Source organism: Typopeltis vanoorti, chromosome 20 (genome assembly GCF_054136105.1).
Source record: "Typopeltis vanoorti isolate ZY-2024b chromosome 20, IOZ_Tvanoo_1.0, whole genome shotgun sequence".
In the NCBI taxonomy this organism is placed as follows: domain Eukaryota; kingdom Metazoa; phylum Arthropoda; class Arachnida; order Uropygi; family Thelyphonidae; genus Typopeltis; species Typopeltis vanoorti.
The window spans coordinates 67,231,465-67,252,114 of NC_143568.1; positions in this window are offsets into that span (position 1 = coordinate 67,231,465).

Here is a 20,650-nt window from a genome sequence, read left to right on the forward strand (position 1 = left end):
CCTTAGAATATTAAATAATAATAATAATAATATATAGTGAGAATTTGTCTGTGTCAACCCATTAAAAGTTCTTTTAAATATATATATATATATAGGGCTCGACAAATATGTTCACTCACTTGCCAGCAGCTACAGACCAAAAAATATAGAATATATTTTATTTAATTAAAAAAAAACCTTTCTGAACAAAATTTTTCTTTAAAAAAAGTTAAGAAAACAAATAAGAATATGTGTAATATAAATGACCATTCTAGTAAAAAAAATTAACATAACAAATTACATTTCCCAAAAAGTCAATGTTGCTTATTGTCAATGTCACTGTTCTGCCTATTCTTATTATTTATTGACTTCTACTTCATGGAATGGTTTCCACAAAATGGTTCATTAAAGAATGATATAGTACTACTAATCACATTATGAAACTCCTGTTGTCTTATTGAGACATATAATTTTGTTTAAAAAAAGAAAAAAATGGAACAGAGGTGGTCTCAGACAAGGATATTTTTTTCCTGCTGAGTAAAATTTTGGATAATAGGCTTCTGAGTTGAATCAGTGACTGGCTGTTAGGTATCAGAAGTTGTATATAGGGATGCAGTATCCTGTAAGAGGAAGGTCATTAGTGGTGTACCACAGGGGTCAGTTTTGGGACTATTGTTGTTCAATTTGTATATTAATGATATTGGGATGGGTTTAACTAGTGATATGTAGCTATTGGCAGATGATGCAAAATTGGTGAGAGTAATGCAGAGCAAAGTAGATGTTCTGACCTTGCATGAGGACTTGAATAGATTGCCTGAATGGGCAGGTAAGTGGAACTGTCATTTCAATGTTGCAAAGTGTAAGGTTTTGAAATTTGGTAAGTAATGATAGGATGCAGATTATACACTTGATGGGGAAACTTTAAAGGAGGTAGAGGATATGAGAGAGATCTGGGAGTGGTAGTGGTGGACAAGGACCTATTGCACCAGTTGTGAAGACCACATTGGATAATGGCAATGATGTGGAGGACCCTGACATGCAGAAATAAAGAGGTTATGATGCCATTGTATAAGGCCTCGATCAGGCCTTATATGGATTTTTGTGCTTAGATCTAGTCATCGGGTTTTCATGGTGACGAGGGTACAATGGAAAGGGTCCAAAGAAGATTCACAAAGGTTGTTAGTGGACTTTGGAATTTCGAGTACGAGGACAAACTAAGAGAATATAAATTGCAAAGCCTTGTGAATAGGAGGAAAGGAGGGGGATATGATTGAGACATAAGCTAGTCAGGTGGTTGTTATCAGGTTGACATGGAAGAGACTTTTCTTAGAATGAGAGAGGGGATAGAACAAGAGGCCATCACTGGAAACTGTATAAAGAGGGTTTGAGGAGAAGGTTCTTTGCATGGAGAGTGGTTGGTGAGTGGAATGCATTGCCTGGGTGTGTTGTGAATGTAGACACATTGAATCATTTTAAGGCACGGTTGGATGAGCATTGTGTGCAATAGTGTGTACTTCCCACGATGAGTCTCTGACTCCATGGAGGCCAGATGTTAATAATAATAATTTGTCGAGCACTGTATATATATATATATATATATATATATATATATATATATATATATATATATATATATATGTGTGTGTTAAAGATACCAAGTAATTTTATAAGCTAGGTTTTTAATCCTTTTTCCCAAGTTACACCTTTGTAACGAGTTGCCTCAGACTTGCACTACATGCAGGCGCAAACTTGACTTACTTGTCTGTTTACTTACTTGGAAAAAAGGATTAAAAACCTAGCTTATAAAATTGCTTGGTATCTTTAACATAGTATATACCCAAGGTAAAAAACTTTCTACATATATATAGAGTGAGAATTTGTCTGTGCCAACCATTAGTAGTCCCTTTAAAAGAAAAAAAAAGGAAGGAGACAATTGTAGGCAATCAAAGAGGATGCATTTTATGACTGCATTCTTATCTAATGAAACCATTCATTATCACAACATCCAAACCTAGAGCGATTTTTGACAGATGTACTGCAGATATAATTTGTTTTGCCCAATTTGGTTTAAACTGGTCCAAATTAAATGACATATTTTAAAAGCAATCTTAAATACTAAATTTCATTATAATTAGGCAGGAACTGCAAACTTAAACAGTCAAATTATAACAAAAAAGAAAAGTGTGTCATTATTATTACATAAAATTATTTTGCTGATAAAAAATATAATTTAAAATTTTACACTTCACCAGCAATACATGGGTAACACCAGTGGCAGCCCGTGAAGTTTTAAATGGGGGTGCTGCCTATACAAAATAATTTTAAAAAATTATTTTTTTCCTAATCAGTAACCAATTTATTAATAAATAAATCTACATTTATTTATTAATAAATTATTAATATTGATTTATTAATAATTTAATGCCACTGGGGGACACATACATTTTCTTTAATTATCACACAATGTAGCTAAAATTTTTCATAGTTGAATTTTCAATTATTGATATTTCCACTGTTTTGTTGAGGCCTATAAAGATATCTATGATAAAGATCCAAAGAGCATGATTATGTTGTATGTATTTTTGTAAAAATCTGACATGTGTATCAAACGTTATAGCATATTTATGTAACACTGACTTGTTTTGGGTTTGAACAAATTTTGGTAGATATTCTAATTACCAAATTTCATTAAATTTCTTCCAGCTATTATGTAATTAAAATCAAATTAATTTTACCAATATTTCTACTGGCAAAATTCAAATCATTTTGCCAATAGAAATAATCTGATCCAGTTGAAACAAAAGTTGACTTTGATTCATTCATGTATATATACACATGCTTAAATCCCAAATTTTATTAATGATGAGTCCTTGGACTCCCTGCAGGTTCTTATATAATAATAATTTAATGAATTAATAATCTCAGTACAAAGGGGGGGGAGCTGTTGTTGATGATAGCAGAGGAGCTGTATCTAATGGAGATTCAAGGGAGAAACAATGTTTTTGAGGGAGGTGGTATGATGCGAGGCAGAGAGGATGAAATATTTAATTGGATGTTTCTATAGGCCTGGATATTATTATTGTTATTATTATATATAGGCTTGATTCTCGTAGACAGGCTTATACGTTGGTTATGCATTTCTAAATCACTTAAGGAATTGAACAACGTAGATCTGAATATAAATTAAATTACACTTTAATAAATATTTCCGATATTTCGGCAATGTCACGTTGCCATTTTCAAAAGGGACTTACAAAAAGGTACATGCACGCAGGCACTTCTGCACAGTAACTGAGAATGAAGAGATGAAGCTATTGTTCTCCTAGAAGTCCTGATGGTGCCCTCTAGCAGACTAAGTAGGTGTTCTTGGCCATTGGGCTGGATGTATGCCTCCCAAATTTGGGGCAGTTGCATACAACCAAATTTGTTGAGGTTTGGAGAGTTTCTTAGGGCTGAGGCTTAGCCCCTCAGAGATGACATCCAGGAGTAAAGAAAATGAATTTCTCAAGTTTCTGAGGGACAACTAGCTTAGGCAATATGAAACATAGGGCATGTAGGATCAAGTGTCTTGGATTTGATAATTTCATTAAAGAAGGCTATTTATAAATGGGAAGACAAATCTCAGGAGAGCTTTGGACACTAGCATGCCTTGAGAATTTGGGTTGAAAGGAGATTGGTGCTGCTTGTGAACTAATCAAAAACTAATAGCAGTAATATCAAATGTGCTCTTCCAAAGGTCAGGAGGATAAATAAGATAGGTGTAAAATAGATGAAGACATTATGTAGGTAGCATAGGATATACGATAATAATAAGTTACATGAAAAGCATACAGAGCAGGCTAAGAAGATGACTTTTTTTGTGTGTGTGGCTCCCATCCACAAACAGTTTATTTGTAAACCTAGAGTACACCTGTATCATGGGTAAGCTAAGGATTATTTTTTCTCTATTTTTATTAATTTTATATTTTTTTATTTTTCACATAGCCCAGATACCCTGCTCTAGAGAACAAACATGGACCTTTTTTTATATAATCTTTGTCAAGTAGCTTTATTTTATCCTCCTACATGAATAATTGTCAAGAAAAAATTCAACATAATAAACATGGACCTTTTTCAGAACTCCAATAAGTGGAGCAGTGGTCACACACCAGGCAATGAAGTTCATCTCTCACCTAAAGACAATCACAAGCATCCATACCCACAGCAAGATTCAAACCTGTAACCTGTTGGTTGGCAAGCAAGTACACTAACCACTTGACCAGCCAAGCTGCCTTGGTTAGAAAAGATAGCAAAAATGCATTATGAGCAGAAATTAGCCTTCAAACCAAACAAAATCCTAGAGAATTTTTTTCAATATGTGGCTGACAGAAGAAAAAATGATTATGGGCAAATGATGTTAGCTGGTAAAAAATAATAGAGTAGTAACCCATGTGGATGAGATATTTATATAACCCATATAGTTGAGATATTATATAACCCATATAGTTGAGATATTATATAACCCATATAGTTGAGATATTTAATGAACATAACAGTTCATCAAAGTATTTCATCCTCATAAGTAAGTGTAATATCATTCTATTTTATTCTATTCCCCCAACCATATGTCTGGTGGGGGTAGCTATATGCTACCATACTAGGGAAATGATTATGAGCAAGGTGGCTTATCGTTGCCTTCCTTGCCATACTATATCCTATGACTGTAGCCTATGTGTTCACAGGGTGGGTTTGCCTGCTTGCGAGATGAAAAACCCCAGATAAGCTGGTGGAAAAAACCCTGCTGTCCACTCCCAAGACTGGCTAACTTGGCTATGGCTGAGGAAGATCCTTAAGCTCCTCACATCGTCGACAGGAAACAAACCTAGGACACTCCTTCCACAGGCATATAATTGCGAAGCTCATATCCACTAGGCTAACCGCATGGACCTAAAATATCATAAGAAAGAAGTATGAGTGAACTAAGTAAGGCAAAATAAATTTAATGACTTATTAAATTTATTTTGCCTACAATTCTCTTCTAGGAGAGCATCCTAAAAGAGAATTGTCATTAGTGGTATGCCCCCATTGCTGTTTATATGTTAATGATCCTAGAAGACATTTAAATGGTGGATGTATAGGAGTTTTATATATCTGATTCTCACACAAAAGGCCACAAGACCTGTGTTTTGAGGAAATGTGCTAGTGAGTTAGCATCATTTATTGAGTCTTGCAATAGGGCAAGTCCCAAAGGAGGGAAGAATTATTCTACTTCAAAAAGGAGATGATAAGATGACACTTAGAATTATATGCCAATTTGTGTTTCTGGAATTAAGGTATTGGTGAGAGCTAGAATCCAAAACTTGGGTTGATAATAGCAATGTTTTTCTTTGATAATCAGTGTGAGTTTATTAAAGGAGATAAAGTTTTAGCAATCTGCTACATATATTAACAAGGTGACATATGCATTGGACAAAGGAGACACATATACAGTAGTACAGTGTATTTAGATTTTGCAAGATCTTTGATAGATTATCCACAAAACACATTGATAATTAAACTGAAATAGATTGTGTTGGATAGGAGACTAACTGTCTGATAGGTATCAGCAAATTGTGTATATGAGAGCATCCTAGAAGAGAATTGTCATTAGTGGTATGCCCCTAGGGACCACTGCTGTTTATATATTAATGATCCTAGAAGACATTTAAATGGTGGCTGTATAGGAGTTTTATATATCTGATTCACACACAAAAGGCCACAAGACCTATAGCATATTAGTGCCATGTGCAGGCAAGAGGAATAGAAGAGAGGAGGAGTCTGTTCACATTTTGCTTGAACAGCTGAGGGTTGTAATCTTTTTGGAAGGCACAGTGGGGGGGAGACTGTTCCGAAGGACAGAAGTAGATAGAATGAAAGAGCAGGCAGTTAAGTTGGTTCGGTAAGTTTCAAGATGGACTGTAAAAGGTAGGTGGTTAATGATTTTGGAGAAGAGTGGAGGAATAATAGTGATCAATTCTGCAGAGTACTCCCCATGAAAGTATCTGTAGAAGAGGCACAAGGCAGAAACTGAACATCTGTGTATGAGAGGGGGGGGGGTTGAATTGGGTTTGTGAGAGAGGGATGATTAATGAGCTGGATTGCCCTCTTCTGGATAGAATCAAGCAATCTTAGAGAGGATTTTGGTTCGCCAACCCAAATATGGAAACAATAGTCTATGGCTGGGCTGATTTGGGCTTTGTATAGAGTTAGCAGGTGTGAAGTAGTGTCTTGTGCAAAAAAGTACGCCAAGTTTTTTTGACAGCTGAAGAAGCTATGGTTGAAATATGGTTGGGCCAGGAAAGATCACCAGTGCAGGTCAGTCCAAGAAGAGAAATCTGATCCTGTTTAGATATCTCCGTATTACTGAAGATAAGGGGGGAGGGATGCAAACTCTTTCTTGCTAGAGATCAGACAGAACTGAATTTTGGTGTCATTGAAGCTTACAAGGTTGTCCCACTGGGATATAACTAAATCTAAGTTTGGATCCCTGGTTGTAGTAGATCTTTAGGATTCTAATACTCAAGCACTACAAGGTTTGTCGAATGTAAAGGAGGAATGGAGTATACTGTCATCAGCAAAACTATGGATGGGATTGAAAGTTTGTGAGAGCAGGTCATTTATATACAAGGAGAAGAGGGTGGGTGAAAGAACAGAACCCTGGGCACTCCTGCATTGATGGGGAAATCTGAAGAGAGTAAACCGTCCACCATGACATGAAGTGATCGACCAGCAAGAAAGTTGCTGATCCAGTTGAGTGAGGAAGGCAGACCACAGGATGGCAGTTTGTTAAGTAGGCTCCAAACCCAATCACATTCCTTTGAAATGTTTAGGGCAAAGACATGAGTTTCTCCATGGCCTGAGTCCATAGGTGGGTGGTGAAAGCAAGAAGATCAACTGTAGATTGCAAGTGGTGGAATCTGCTGCTGGTCACTGATTAGTTGGTATGTCTCTAGGTGGTTCATGAGTTGGTTGTGGATGACATTCTCCATAATTTTTGAGAGAATCCAAGTGAGAGCAATTGAATGGTAATTCAGTGGTTGACTTTTATCACCTTTCTTTGGAATGGGTTGGATGTGGACCTGTTTCCAATTTTTTAATACAATACAGATGCCTTGTTTGTGTTCAGGTTATTAAGGATTCTTCAGATTTCTTTTTGTCAGAAGACTATGGGAGACATGAAGGAACCATTCTTTGTGGAGTGGAGGGAACTTTGCCCAGGTCATCAATGCAGAAATTGGAAGAGGAGTGATGCCAGTAAGTTGGCCTTGTCTTTTGGTGAGATGACTACAGTTCCATCAGGATGTGAGTTTTGGAAACCAGGGTGGGCAGAGGTTGCACCCAATGGCCTTGGCAAGGGACCAGAAGGAGTGACTGCCATTTGGGTAGGAAGCGAGTTTGCTGCATTTGGCCCTTTCAAAGTCTGACTTACACTTAGTGATGATTCTTTTGAAACTGTTGCAAGCTGCACTATATGCAGAGAGGGCAGCTGGAGTTTTGGTCTTGAGCCAATTGTGGTAAGCAGAGGTTTTTTCTTTTACAGCATACTTTTTTTTTTGAGAACCAAGGCTTGGATGGTGGCTGAGAATTCATCATCATCACGAATCGTGGGCTCACTGTCCATTGATGTCTGATGCCTGTTTCACTATCTTCTTCCACCTTTCTTTGTCCAGTGCACAGTGTCGCAGTTTTTGTACACCCATTCCACACCAGTCTTTTATATCGTCTATCCATTCTCTGTATGGTCTACCTCTTCTGTTTAAACCATCCAAAATACCAAACATAAATGTCTTTATCTTCCGGTCCTCACTCATTCTACAGATGTGTCCAAATAATTGCAGCTTCCATTTTATAATCTTCTGCATTAGATTCTGTTTTGGTTGTATCTTCTGATAGAGCTCTTCATTGGTGATTTTCTGTACCCATCCTATTCTTAGAATCTTCCTGTAACAAGTTCTTTCAAATGACAAAATTCTTTTTCTTGATTACTTATTTATTACCCACGTTTCAGATCCGTACAGTACACCGCTGAAGATGCATGTTTCCAATACTCTTAGTTTTGTTTGCAGACTGATCACTTTACTTTTCCAGATGCTATCCATGGCCTTCAGATTTGTTCTTCCCTTTGCAATCCTGATCTTTATTTCTTTTTTACAGTCCAAGTCATACGTCGGTTTACTTCCCCCCAAATATGTGAATTGTTCTACGTTTTCTATATCAGTTCCATCCACTTGTATCTTTTGTTTCATGTTCTTCTCACCAAATACCATTGTCTTTGTTTTTTCAAAGTTCATAACAAGTTCAAATCTCTTCCCTTCCTCATTTAACAGTTTCAGTGTTTTTTGTAGTTCTCTTTCGTCTTCTTCAATAATAACAATGTCATTTGCAAATCTCAGATTGTTAATTCTCATTCTGTGTACAGATATTCCTTTGGCATCTTCTTTCATTTTATCCATTGCTCTTTCTAAATGTGCGATGAAAATGCTTGGTGATATTGGGTCTCCCTGTCTAGTACCTCTGCTTGTTTTAAACCATTTCCCCAAATCATCACCTATTCTAACTGCTGCAACTGCATTCTGGTAAACATCTTTTAATATAGCTATTAGTTTTTTATCAATTCCATAGGATTCCAGAACTGCTAATGTCACTTTCTGGTCAATACTGTCAAATGCTTTCTGAAAGTCAACAAAGCAAGTATATATATTTTTGTTTTTTCTCCTAGCTTTCTCTGCTATTAACCTCATTGTCAAAATCTGTTGAATTGTAGTTCTATCCTTCCTAAATCCTGCTTGCTCGTCTGCAAGGTATGCTTCCAATTGTGTTCTCAATATTTCTGTCAATATGATCATCATCACTTTACCAAGGTGACTTATCAAGGCAATTGTTCTATAATTTTTACATTCTAGCTTATTTTCTTTCTTGTATAATGTTACTAATATTGATTTCACCCACTCCTCTGGCATTTTCCCTTCTTTCCATACCATATTGCATAGTTGGTGCATTTCTGTAACCATACTTTCACCACCATATTTAATCATTTCTCCAGTAATGTTATCGTTACCAGGACTCTTGTTATGTTTTAGCCATCCTATTGCGTTTTCTACCTCTCCTCTTAAAATGTCCATATCATGCTCATTACCTGGTGGTGATATCTGCTTCATTTCTTCAGTGAGTTTCCCAATGCTATCTGAATCTAGTTTTTCTTCATATAACTCGCTACAGTATCTTGTCCACCACTGTACAATTTTTTCTTTATTCATCAATACTTTGCCCTTTTCATCTTTAATTGTGGTCTGTTTTGGTTGCCACTTTCTATTAATGGTTCTGATCATTTTGTATACCTCCCTTGTTTTATGCTCTCCATAGTACTGTTCTATATTGTTGCATTGGGCATCTAACCATTTCATTTTAACCATTCTGACTGCTTTTTTCATCTCATTATACTTTCTTCTATATTGCTCTTCTATTTGTTCTGATGTATCCCTGTTTATCTTCAACATTCTTTTCTTCTGTACTAACTTCAGTGTTTCTTGTGTAATCCATTTCTTCTTGATCTTCTCTTCTTCCGGTACTGTTTCTTCAACTGCATCTTCTGTCGCCTTCATTACTGTTTTCACTCTTAAATTCGAGTTTTTTTCTTTCTCCACACTTTTAAATTTCTCTGCTAACACTGTTCTGTACCTTCTTCCTATTTCTGCTTCACTTATTCGTGCTGTATCTCTTCTATTCTGATGTTGGGGTTTATATTTCTTTTTCAATTTCATCTTGATGTTTGCAATCACTAAACTATGGTCCTAGTCTATATCCGCTCCTTGAAAAATTTGACATTGCTGTACTGATGTTATCCATCTTCTTTTAATCATAATCATATCAATCATGTTTTTGGTTTTCCCATCATTTGATTGCCACGTCCATTTTCTACACTCCTTTTGTTGGAATCTTGTGTTACAGATCATCATCTCGTGGTCCAAATTCTAACAAATTTTCACCTCGTTCATTTCTTTTTCCGAAACCATATTTTCCCACGACTTTTTCCCAACCATCATTATCTATTCCAACTTTGGCATTCCAATCTCCTTCAATAATTAGCACATCTTGCTTTGATATTGTTTCCATTGTCTCTGTCAGATCTTTGTAGAATAAGTCAATATCCTCATCTGTGCTGTCAGATGTGGGTGCATATATCTGGACTATTGATATGTTGAATGGCTTTGCCTGAAATCTTGCTACTATGATTCGTTCATTTACTGGTTTGTAGCCTAACAGTGCCTCTCGAGCTCTTTTGCTGAGAAGGAAGCCAACTCCTGCTTTGTGCATGGTGTCATGTCCTGACCATATTACTTCGCATCCATTGATCTCTCCAGATGATGTCCATCTCATCTCTGCCAATCCTAGTATATCCCACCGATATCTCTTCATTTCCTCACGAAGTAGTTCTAATTTTCCTGACATCCAGAGTGTCCGCACATTCCATGTTCCTACTGATAACAGTTCTGTTAGTTTCAGTTTCTGTTTCCTTTCGGTATTCCACTTTTCGATCCAACCCCGATCACTCGATTGGTATCGCAGGCCTTGTTTATCCGGGCGATGCCTGAGCAGGCATGTTGTAGCTGTTGGTTGTATAGGCATCAGATAACAATTGTGTTTTTTCTTTACGGTCAGAGCATCGACACTCATCTGACCGACCCTCCTCCTTTATCCAGGCTTGGGACTGGCGTGAGATCCCTAAGGATCCCATGACAGAGTTGGCTGAGAATTAGGAGTGGAATAAGGGACGAAAGCCTTCATTCCTGTGAGGATGATTTATTTTATTTGGTTTGAGCAGGTGTTTGGATCAGAAGCATTGAAGCAGTAGTCAGGAAGAACAGCGAAAGTTGTTCTGTGGTGAAAATGAGGTTGTGGTCTGAGTTTCCAAGAGGAGGACTGACAACCACAGTATACCTGGAAGGGGAGCTTGTTAGGAAGAGGTCAAGCTTGTTCACAAATTAGAGGGGGGGGGGGTTGTCTGGTATTCTGGTAGGAAGATTGATGATCTGAGATAGGTCATTGCTTTTTGGCAAACACCTCAGCATCCCTGCCTGCTTGATCAGTGAAACTGGAGGAAAGCCAATATGCATTGTGGACACTGAAGTTCACAAGGAGGATGACCTCACTATTGGAGTATTTAGACTGCAGAAAGTCAAGCTTTAGAGAGAGAAAGTTGAAGAGGTCAGAGTGGCTGACAGAGTTTGGAGAGCATATGAAAAGGGCATGATTTTTTTTTTTTAAACTTTTGTGTGGGAGAATTTTTGAGATTCACAATAGAAACACGTTTCTTTCAGTTATGGTTCATTGTATTTGATGAAGAAGATGTAAAAAGGAAATGGGGCATGCAGTGAGAGGCAACAGACTAGTGAACATACCACCCACACAAAGGGAAGTCAGTCTCTTGTTCATACATGGCCTCAACAGTTCCCCCTGAAGCCACAGGTATTTGGTCTCTGCCCAGTTACAAACTGACAAAATGCATGGTTGTAGGATTTGTTGCTATATAGATTAGATTAGGAAGCCTCCAGGTTCATTACTACCTGGTTCAGCCCCTTTACTAACCAGTGGCCAGCCTGCAGAACCATTTTGCTGTTCTGCCCTCAAATGGAGGAATATCGGGATCAGGAAGGTGAGATTGGTATGTCATTGAGGGTATAAATTTCACTGCATGTGGGAAGATTTGGGGGGGGGGGACAGAAACCAGAACCCTTGCTCTAGCGACCAAACATAGTTGCAGCCACTTCAGGCCTCCAATAAGCACGATATTTCACCAAGTGATGAAAGACATCTACCACCTAGAGGTTTAGTTGACATTTCCTCTAACTATGGAAGATATGCATTTGCAACAGCAATGTTTGCCAGAGCCCCATTTGTGGAAACAGGCTATACTACTGGAAGGTGGGATTTGAGTGCGAGAGGCTATATATATTGGGCATTGACGGCCTTTTAATAGCCCAAGTACTTGAATAAGCTTATCAGTATACAAGTGAGTGAAGTTACTAGTTCGGTATTGTAAAATGTAGAGTTTTAAATTTTAGAAAGTAAAGATAGCATACATACAGCTGGTGGGATCTTGAAGGAGGCAGAGATGATGGGGATCTTTGGAGTGATGGTGGACAAGGACCTAAAACTTTAGTGATGTATTGCTAAAATTGTGAATACATCACAATAGATTATGGCAAGGATATCGAGAACATAGAGAAATAAAGAGGTTATGGTTTCCATATGAGTACTTGATCATGCATGACAGTGTGCATATTTCATCATCTAGTTTGTGAGCGAATGAAGATATACTGAAAAGGATCCAGAGACTATGGTGGTTTCCAGTCTCTCATTGTGGAATTTTAGGTATGGAGAAAGATTGAGAAAATTTGTGATGAAATTTGCAAAGCTTTATAGGTAGGAGGAAGAAGGGAATACAGTTCAGACATACAAGCCTATTCCTGAAAGTTGTATAAGAATATGAGCAGAAGAGTGGGGAGAAAGTTTTTTTGCACAGATAATAGTTGGCAAGTGGAATAAATTGGCTGGGAGTATGGCATGTATGAAAATAGTAAATACTTTTTTTTAAGGTATGTTTTGATGAGGCTGTGTATATGTGTATATGTGACAGTAGGACCTCCCACTGTTGACACCATGGAGGACTGAGGACAGTAATAATAATAAAATGATAACTTTTACAAATGGAAAAAAAAGGAAATGTGTGCTAAAAGGCTTTATTATTATTATTACCTTGCAAGTCTGGTTTGCCAAGTGGTTAGCATATCTGCTCTCCAGCCAAGAGGATGCAGATTCGAATCCCACCAGCGGCATGGATTGTTTGTGATTGTCCTACTAATGCTTAGTGGAAAAGGCATCTATAGCAGAAGGCTTTACTCCCAAAACCCATTGAGACATGGGAGTGACCTTACACTGTCAAAATGATGTCACATGTGAATAACTAACTGGTACCTTCATGGAGTTAGAAGATTCATTGCAGGAGGCCCACGATAACCATCATTTACACAATGCCTATCATACCTCTTCTTAAACTCATTCACTGTCAGAGCACTCACAGCCATCTCTAGCAATTCATTTCATTCATTCACCACTTTCCAAGCAAATATTTAGTCCTCTTAATTTTCAGTGGTGATTCCTAGTTCTGTCCCTAATTCATGTATTGAAAAATTTCTTTTGGATCAACTCTAGTAACTTAAATACATAAAGAAAGGTTTAGGTTTTTCATTATTCATAACAATGTTTAATGGTATGACCACCAAGAGAGAAAAAAATACATTTATTAAACTCACTAATATTTCACTGGTTTTCTACCCAGCATCATCAGAGCACAATGATGACGTGACAGGCACACAGCACTAAACTATGTAATTGTAGAAACAATTTAAATTGTAATGACACCTTATGTTCCTTACATAAGGCATGACCCATGGTGCCTTCTATGGGTCAGATAACTATAAATTCAATTTAGAGAAGTCTGGCTATTAGGTCTTAAAATGAGTCTCCCAAATCTTTGGTAAATTAATGACCATACTTGTTGAGTTTGGGAAAATGCCTCATAGCTGATGCTGAATCTAAGAATAGCCTCTCAGACATGTAACAACTTTTAGGTAATATAGATTCTGATATCATGGTCAGTTTTGATATCATCCCACTTTTCACTACTGTACCTTTAACAGAGACCCTTGACCTTATTAAGCCCCTCCCCCCCCAACATAACTGAATTATTCAGATTCACCATACTGTACATACAGGTTATTTCTTATGGAAAGGAAAAATAGACAAACAGCCAGATGGGGCTGCTATGGATTCCCCCTCACCCAGCAAACTTCTATATGGAGCATTTCGAAAACCAAGCACTCAACACAGCCACACTAAAATCAACAGTTCATGGTTTAGACATGTTAGATACATTTTTGGTGTACCTTAACAGCCAACATCCTAAAATAAACTTTGCCTAGAAAAAGAAAGTAATAAGAATTTCCCATTTTTAGATACACTAGTAACAAGACTTCTTAAATGGCTCATTATCTCTCATCTACAGAAAACTCACTCGTACTGATAGGTATTTACATAAACAATCACACCACCACCACCACCACCATCCTTCCCAACAGTATGACATCCTCAAAACTCTTACTCACCCTTGCAAGTGATCACTTAGTAACTCGACTATTTCTACTACTTCTCTCACCTTCCTACCATTGGCAGTGATAAAGTTATCCTTCCATAATCGTTCTTCCTCTTACTTGCTATATAGCAAAAAGATTTACTTGGCCTGCTTGGCTAATTTCCACTCATAATCTTATTTAGCCTTTCTTACCATGATAGTCACCCTTCCTGCCTTCACTATGTATTGCTCATAAGCATGCTGATTGCCTTTTCCTTTATATTCCCTCATAATGTTTTCTTTTTTACAGCTCCTGCTTTATGATGCTACTCATCTATTTAACTCCCACTTGGTTTATCCTCCTGACTCTAGGTTCACAGTTTTACATTGCTTCCCATGAACAATCCCTTCACATTTCCCATGCATTATTAATATTTACATCTTGTAGCTTCTAATACCATGGCATGGCTCTGGGCTGTCTCCTATCATAATCAATTGTCTTTGTGGTTTCACAGAGCTTTCTTAACTGAAAACCCCACATTTAGCAACTTCTCAGGATGGGACTGCATGGTCACTTTCCCCAAGCAGAAGAATGGCTACCTTGGTTATGGATATATTTTCTGATGCTGTTACCAGATCAAGTGCTCCTGGCTCCCTTCCATCACATGCTGTTTGATATAATTATCCCTTAGTAAATGTATAAATTCTATTTCCATCTTGCCATGTACCCTCTTCTCCCTCTCAGTCTATGTTTCCATAGTTAAAGGCTTCTAGCATAATTGCTTGGCCTGCATTCATTGTGCTAATCTGTCAATGCATGGCATCCACATCTTTTCTCTACATCTAGCTTGTAGCAGCAACCAACAATATATTCTCTACAGTTGGCCTCAATCTTACACCAGAAAGCTTCAAATGAACCATGACCCTTTGTTTTTAAAATTCTTAACTTCCAGTTTTACTGATTGCATTTCTTTGGCTATCATCAGTAATATGATTCTGATCATTTTTAGCCAAGTTAAGCAGACCAGTGCCAAAAACTTCTCTTTATTTCTGATACTTCTGTCCTTTGTAACATGTCTTTCAACATCCTCTTGGATCCACAATTACCCTTCTATGATGTAATTACAAACCCATTCATTTGGAACCTGAGAAATTGACTGCACTCAGCATTGTATGATCATTCCTTTACTCATTTGTCAAGGGGTTGCACAACACACACACCATTGACTTTATCCTCACCCCCCAAACACGTCTGGTTTTCCTGAATTTGCACTTCCCAGATGTTTGAAGAAACTGTTTTAAACAGTTTTTCAAACATCTCACTTCAAGGGCATTCAAATACAATCCATCAGTCATGTTCAAGTCTTTATGTCCATCAAATTCACTCCAGATTTCTATAAACTGCACACCACTCCTCCTGTACAATCTTTTCATTGACTCATTTGCAATCATTTTCCTTCTTTCCAATTCATTTCTATCATATTATGACAACAGACTCAAGCCTTCGTAGCTCAATCAGTATAGACAAAGCCCTTTGATTGGAAAGACCTGGGTTCGATTCCCATCAGTGGCATGAGGAACCTTTATCTGGTCTCTTTTGCCAAAAGGTGAGTTAGCTGGTCTCATAAGGAGGTGGGGGGGTTTCCCACCCGGAAACATGGGTTTTTCATCCCTTAGAACAGGCAAAACTGGTCCCGTACACACACACACATCTTATGTCTGTAGCTATTACTGGGAGGCATAGGACTAATCACCTTATCCTTGAGCTGTGGTTGCAAAGTCCAAGAATACTTGGAAAGGTCGTGGGCGTGAAGTGCCTGTTAGGACTACTGATAGGACAACTCTCACAATCTTTACTCTCTCATTTTCTTTTTTGCTTCTTCCAGCAAATATTTCATATCTTCTCTCAATGTATATTTCTCACCTTCCAAATCATTTATCTGCCAAAATAATCAACTGTTTTACTTCCTCTTTACATAACAGCTTCACTGACATCCTTGACCTTTTTATGTTCTCATGAAGCACAACTCTTATCACAGAATTTCAATATAATACTGTCTCCTACTCCCAGTTTCTTGCTCTTTCTTACCTTTAACTTTCTTCTATGCTGTATCACAGTCACTTCTAAAATTGCTCACCCTCATGAAAGATATAAGTATGATATTTCTCTCCTCTTTACCACCACATCATTCACATTAATTTCAACTCCTTTCATACTCTCATTCATATTTCTTTTACTGTCACTCATTTCTTCAACTCCACTTGTCTGCAACGCTCTCAGTTTCATGCCTTTCATCATTAACATTCACTTCATTTTCCTGATTGTGACACACCTTGCATTTCTGGCACCCACTCGTGAAACATTTTTGACACACACACACTCTCTCTCTTCCTTCATTCTTGCTTTCATTCCATTAGCCTCACCCTTGGTAGTGAGAATGCTAAGCAAACTACATTGCACAAAATCCCTCATGCTAAACTTTAAACAAAGACATCTTACCATCATTATTTTTACATCAATGTCATGTAAAACACTGTTGATGCAATATACACTAAGAAATATCACAGAACAAATATTCAATCACACAGCCTTGGGCTTTAGTAGCAACACAAGTAGTATGCTGGAAATGACCGAGTGCTGGCCTATAGACATGAGCAGCATGTTAGAAAGAGGCGTCTATGGATTTGACCTTGGACAACATGGCCTTGGGTTTTGACAAATGGTCATGATTATACAAGTGAACGTTGAGTGAAACTAGGACACATATATAGGAAAAAAAAACTTCTTAGAAATAAATGGAAGGCATGAAGGTGAGGTGAAGAGGGCAAATGAGATTAAGAGATGAGAGGTTAGCTAACGTAAGGAGAATGAGAATTGTGAGAGAAGAGCATGAGATAAAAAGTGAGAGAAGGTGTGAGAATGGGAGAGACAGGGAAAGAGGAAATGAGAGAAAGTCTAAAGAGTATGTGGGAGCAAGGAATAGAGCGATGAGAGGAAGAAGGAAAATTGGAGAATGGGGGGGGAATGTGATGTATGGAAAGTCAGTGATTTGGGGTGCACAAATTAGTGCTACAGGAGTGCTTGCTTGGTGGAACAGCAAAGACTGTAGCAATGCCACTGAAGTGAGATAACATGGAAGAGATGATAACGATGGTTAATACAAATGACTTGAGAGGAAGTGTGAATTGTGTAGCAAGAGTATGATATGATGTTAGGGAATTATGCAGCAGAAATATCTGAGAGGAAAGATAGTGAGTATGTTGCCTTGGTGTGATAATGCATAGTGGATGAGAAGAGTAGTGACAATGAATGAGATTATAGCAAAAATGTGTGTAGGAAGAGAGGTCTGGAATGTATGGTGCTTGGATTACATTTGGGAACAGAAGCGAGCTATATACAAGAGATGGGCAGCATTTGAACACAGAAGGACACAGACATTTAGAGAGAGATTGTTTCTTTTGGCAAATGACTGTTACAGCATGGAATATAGAATTGTAAGAGCAGAAGGCAGCAGGGATGGCCTCATATAGTAGTAGTAACTTGAGAGATGAGAGAATGTATACCACTATAATTGCAGAGCCAATTGGAGTCTGCAGAGAGTAATAATAGCTTATGTGAATATAAACAATGCACTGGTTGTTCTGTATACAAATGCCAGGAGCATTGGAATAAAAGGATTGAGTTTGTGGCATTGATTGACTCATTCTCTCCTTGGATTGATTGTATCAGCAAAACTTGGTTGACAGAGGAAGGAGGATGTTAAAAGTTTTTCTATTTGGCTATACTATAAATTAAAGATGCCAAGAATATTTCTTAGCATCTTTAATTTATAGAGGAAGAGGATGTCCTGACAGGGATAGAAAGTGAATGTTAGTGTAGCATAGTTTGGCAGAATAAGGAAAGTAGTAGAGTTGCCGAAGTGCTAATTTCAGCAACCCCTATGGTAAGAAATTATTTGTGTCCTCTCAGAGTAGAGAATCACAGGGAAAATGACTCTAATTGAGGACTTTAGCAACAGCAACTGGGTATAGGAAGTAGTAATACAGTAATAAAGTAGTAGTGTTATACTGAATTTTTGGACTTCTCAAGGGACAACAATTTTAGTTAGCATGCTGGAGGGAACACAAGGATCAAGAGTTTAGAATTGGTCCAAACTCTTATATAGCATCAGAGGATCTGATGACAAACAAGATGTCATATTTTCCCCCATTTGGTGACAGTAACCATGTAGTCCTAACTTGGTATCTTAATATCAAGATAGAAGGGATTATTGTGAAATTATAAGGCAAGTAACTATAATAGACTTAGACACCAGCTCGGAGCTAGTTTTTAGTTCATTAGGTCAGTAGTACATAAGTGATAGTTAAGAAAGATTTGTTAACAGCAGTGGCATATTATATACTTCAAGTGAAGAAGATAAAGTGATTTGGAGTAAAATGGATGACTAGAGAATTCAAATAGGAATAGAAGATGAAAAAGAGGTTATGGAAGGCATATAATGGTGGAGAACAGTTGTATGATGAGTTAGGGATGTAGCAGGCATTGTAAGGAGAGAAAAAATTAGAATACAAGAGGCAACCAGCACTGCAATACAAGGAGAATCTTAAGGAATTCTTTTGCTGTATAGCCAGTAAGAGGAAACGTTTTTGTGAACAGATTTTAGCAATATCATGCTGGATATAAATGGCAGTCTGATGGCCAAGGTGGGTGACATGACTGAGCTATTTAATTATCACTTTATTAGGGCTTTCCATCTGGTAAAGCAGATTTAATTTGTAGCAAGATAAAGAAGGGCAAAGGATTAGAAATCAATGAAGTAGATGTATTCTGAAAACTGAGCACTCCAAATGCAGAAGACAAGACAGTAGGACTAGATGAGATTTTGCCATATGTTTTAAGAGAATGTGCTAAGTAGCTAAAATGCTGTTAACCTAAGTATAAAAAGCTATAAAAGCAACTGTCTAGCAATGAGTTCCTGAAGAGTGGAAGGCATGATAATGCCATTGGTAGAATAGTGCTAAGTGATATTAAACTATAAACCAGTTGTATTTCTTCTGTGGTTTTAAGATTTTGAAAAATTTTGTAAGGACACACATACAGAATTAGGCAGATGAGGGCAATGTTATTTACAGGCTAGCATGGATTTCTCTGAAGGTCACTCTTGTGTTATTAATTTAGTTGCCTTTTATACCAAAATAACCAAAGCAGCACATGAGGATAAGGAATATGTCTTTTTTTTTTTACAAAGGCATTTGATAGGATGCCACATGACAATTTGGTATTTAAGTTGAAACATGTGAGTTTCAATTTCAAGTCATTTGGTGGAGTAATACTGGAAGAACAGGAGGAAGCTGGAAGGATGAAGAATTTGAAGTTCAGGGGACATATTTTGCAAAGTTTATAAAGACAGCTCACAGAACTGTTGCAATGTTGAGAAGGACACTGACCAGGCAGAGATAAAACTATGGTGATTCCATTGTATAAATCTCTGATCAGATTATATCTGGATTACTTTGCTCGTATCTGGTCACTAGGATTTGAAGGGGAATGAGGTAAGTTTGTAGAAGTAGATAGCAAAAATTATATTGGAGCTGTGCAGTGTGTTGGTTATGAGGATAGACTGAAAGCATGCAGACTAAGAGTTTGGTAAAAGAAGACAAGGGGGAGGAGGTGATTTAAACATTTAAACTGTTGAAAGGTTATTACTGAATTGACAGTGGAGAGATTTTTTCATAAGGATAGAAGAGAGAGAAGAAACAAGGACAAGGGAGTCATCCCTGGAAGTTTTGTAAAATGAAGTAGCAAATAAGAGGATGGTAAGAAGTAAATTGTTTGCATTGAAAATGGTGAGCTGATTTTCCCTTTCAGTCATTTCCTACCATAGGCGACTTTGTAGACATTGCCCACAAAGTATTCCTGGTGAGATTTTACAGGGTAGTTCACCATTGCTTTCCTCAATTTTATCCAGGCTCAGGGCCAGCATATAGCTGGGATGTATTCATGACTGTAATCCATGCGTGTTCACAGGCCAGTTTGCCTGTTCTGGGGGACAAAAAAACCAAGTTTTTGGGTGAAAAATGAGACTGGCTAACTCACCTTTAGTTGAAAGAAACCAGATAAAGGTCCCTCACATCACTGATGGGAATCGAACCCAGATCTTTCCCACCAAAGGAGTGGTATGATAGACTGTATTTCTTAGGGGGGGGGACCTCCCCTCGATGAGTCTTTCGACTCCATGGAGGCCTGAATAATAATAATAATAAAAGGGCTTCATCTATACTGACTGAGCTACAGAGGCTCTTGAAAGTGGCAGGAGTATGAATGCATTTCCTGAAAGGATGACAAGAGTGCAAAACAGTAGATGAGTTTAAGATGTTTATGACAGACTTTGCATTGTCTAAGGTGGACATCCCAGGATGAGTCTTGTGACTTCATGGAGGTCAAGAATAATGATAATAAACTTTATTTATGTGCTTGGAAAGTGGGACATCCAATGATGAGTCTTTTGACTCTGTGTAGTT